The following is a 3,394-nucleotide window of genomic DNA, read 5'->3' as shown; positions in this document are numbered from 1 at the left end:
TGTTGCCTGTATGACGTAGAACTATCAGCTATTCCTCCAGCACCATGTCTGCCTGCATACTACCATGCTCCCTAAAATAATAATAATGGACTGAACCTCTGAAATTGTAAGCAAGCCACCCCAATTAAATATTTTCTTTATAAGAGTTGCTGTGGTCATGGTGTCTCTTCACAGCTAGAACTTCAAGTACTATATTAAATAGATATGGGAGAGTGGATAGCCTTTTCTTGTTCCTGATTTTAGTGAAATTGCTTTGAGTTTCTCTCCATTTAATTTTATGTCGGCTATAAGCTTACTGTATATTGATTTTATTATGTTTAGGTATGTCCCTTGTATACCTGATCTCTCCAAGACATTTATCATGAATGGGTGTTGGATTTTGTCAAAGGCTTTTTCAGCATCTAGTGAGATGATAACATGTTTTTTTCTTTCCCCCTGTTTATATGGTGGATTACATTGACAGTTTTTCATATGTTGAATCATCTTTGCATCTCTGTGATAAAGCTAATTTGATCATGTTACATGAACTTTTTGATGTGTTTTTTTATTTGGTTTATGAGTATTTTTGCATACATGTTCATGAGGGAAATTGGTCTGTAATTCTCTTTCTTTGTTGAGTCTTTGTGTGGTTTGGGTATCAGGGTGACTGTAGCCTCATAAAAAGAATTTGGCAATTTTCTTCCTGTTCCTATTTTGTAGAATAATTTGAGGAATATTGGTATTAACTCTTCTTTAAAAGTCTGTTAGAATTATGTACTAAACCATCTGGTCCTGGGCTTTGTTTGGCTGGGATACTTTCAATGACTGCTTCTATTTCCTTAAGGATTATAGGTCCACTTAAATTGTTTATCTGATTTTGATGTAATTTTAGTAAGTGGTAACTACTAAAAAAATTGTCCACCTCTTTTAGATTTTCCAATTTTGTGGAGTACAGGTTTTTGAAGTATGACCTAATGATTTTCTGGATTATGCTCCTCTTTTCATTTCTGATTTTGTTAATTTGGATATTCTCTCTCTGCCTTTTATTTTATCTTTTGGTGATGAAAACATTTAGGATATACTCTTTGTACATTTTTAAATTGCTAAAAATATCCTATTAAACTAGCTGGAAGACTCAAACAGCGACACAATGTCTAAGACTGTTCACCCCAGGATGAATCTGTCAATGAAAGTGTTCGTGAAAATTTATATTGATACAAAGAATGCCTTATAGACATTTTTATAATGAAGAAAAATTGCTATTTAACATTCAAATGAAGATTCATTTTAAAATATTTGTTTTTATTATTTTTATGTGTATGTGTGCATATGTGTGTAGGTGGAGAATGGAATAGGACAATTCCCCCTTGGAGCTGGAGTCACAGGTGGTGTGCACCAACCTATATGGGTGCTTGGAACCAGACTGAAGTCCTTTTGGAGAGAAGGAAGCACTTCTAAGCACCGAGCCATGTATCCAGACTTACCTATTGTGTGTGTGCACAGCCCTCGCATAAACAGAGAACAGACAACTTGTGGAAGATGGTTCACTCCTTCAGTGTGGGTCCCAGGAACGAAACTCAGGTCCTGAGGTTTGGCAGTAAGTTCCTTTACCAAAAACATCTAAAAATTACATCTGTGTATGTGTATAACACATGTGTGGGTGCCAGCAGGGCTAGAAGAGGATGCCTGATATACCGGAGCTGGACTTACAGGTCATTGTCGGACAGGGATAGAAATGCTGGGAACAGAACTCCGGGTCCCTTGGAAGAACAGCAACTGCTGTTCACTGCTGGGCCATCCCTTCAGCACCACAAATTAATTTTCTCAAAGATGGAGAGTATACACATTTCTTAAAATATTTTGTTAAACTGCCCTACCAGGCAGGTCCCTTCTGATGTCTTGCTAAGCTTTTCAGTTTAACATCACCACTTTTCAGATACTGCAGGGGTACAGGAGAGAAGGAGCTCTTCAGCAGTCCGCCTGGACCTCAGTCCCTTATGGTAGGGACTTGGGCAAGCCCATAGGACACAGATGGCTTTGACCATCATCTGAGCTTGGGGAGTCAGGCCTGAGAAGAAGGCCGTGCTGTGTGCTCTAACGGCGCTGCAGATCAGAAGGCGCATGGGACACACAGGCAAAGCTGTGGCCAGTCTACCACCCACTGGGATGCACAGGACCTGACTCTGGAGCATCGTACACAATTCTGATGGGTGAATACAATGAAATTAAATTTCATGTAGCTCTGCCCCAGAACTCTTGCCAGCATGCCAAAGGATCATTTCATATAGCCATCACAAAGGTCAGTAGCTGCTGTATATCCCTTTAACATTGTCTCTCAAATTACTGATGTTTTCTAGAACTCTGAATCCATTCTTGTCACCTTACCCACCCACTCCCATCCAAATTTAGTTATTTTCCCTTTCTGGGTCCTAGGAATTTAGAAGCAGGTAAGTAATTGTCATAACTAAAGAATTCATACTTTCGTTGAACAGTCAGGCTGTCATAACACGAAGGCTTTGCTTACTGGGTGCAGGTCTAGAGTTCTAGTGTTTGAGAAAGGAGGCAGAGGAACACTGAGTCAGGGAACCTAGATTATATGCCAAGACTGCCTCAGAAAGGAAAAGAACATTCAGTCTGTCTGGCTTTGAAATCAGATGGTGTGGGTTCAATTTTTTTTATTACATTACATATTAGTTGTATGATCCAGACAACTTAAGGCAAAACAGAAACACTGTCTAAAGAATTATTTTAGCATGTTAGATATCCTGTATTGCCAATATATGGTAAGCCTCAGTTTCTTCTTCTCTACTATGGAGATAATAAAATTACCCACTGAGAGTCTTACTGTAATGAGCGTAGTGAAAGATTCAACAGGGCCACTGTATCTGATGTGAATTCCCCGGTGATGGCACCTGGGCTCTGAAGTGTTAATAGTCTCTGACTGTTATCTGAGTTGCTCTTTTGAAGGATTCACAGAGACTTTGCATGGCTTAGCCTCAGACATACTTGGCAAACCAAGAAGTTTCTGTGGCTGAGAATTGCTTAGGTAATGGTTTCTTCAACCAAGTCCAGATAAGGTTTTGGTATGTGGAAACTGACTTGCTAAAGATGTCTTTGTGTGACTTTTACAAAGCCATGAGGCAGTCCTTCATCAGAAGCTGGCTCCCCAGCTGCTTGGAAGCCAATTGCGTTCTAGGGTGACTCTCTTTCATCTGCACACTTACACAACACCAGACACCAAGAAAAACTGCCACAAAGTGACCACATGGTAATATCAGTATTGTTCCTTGGATGACAGTGTGATAGACTGTAGTGGTTTGAATGAGAACAGTCTTCTGGTATGGCCCTGCTGGATAAAGTATGTGAATGGGGGTGAGCATTGAGGTTTCAAAAGCCCATGCTATTCACTGTTAGC

This window comes from Peromyscus leucopus, chromosome 7, assembly GCF_004664715.2.
Source record: "Peromyscus leucopus breed LL Stock chromosome 7, UCI_PerLeu_2.1, whole genome shotgun sequence".
In the NCBI taxonomy this organism is placed as follows: Eukaryota; Metazoa; Chordata; class Mammalia; order Rodentia; family Cricetidae; genus Peromyscus; species Peromyscus leucopus.
This window is presented reverse-complemented; position numbering follows the sequence as displayed.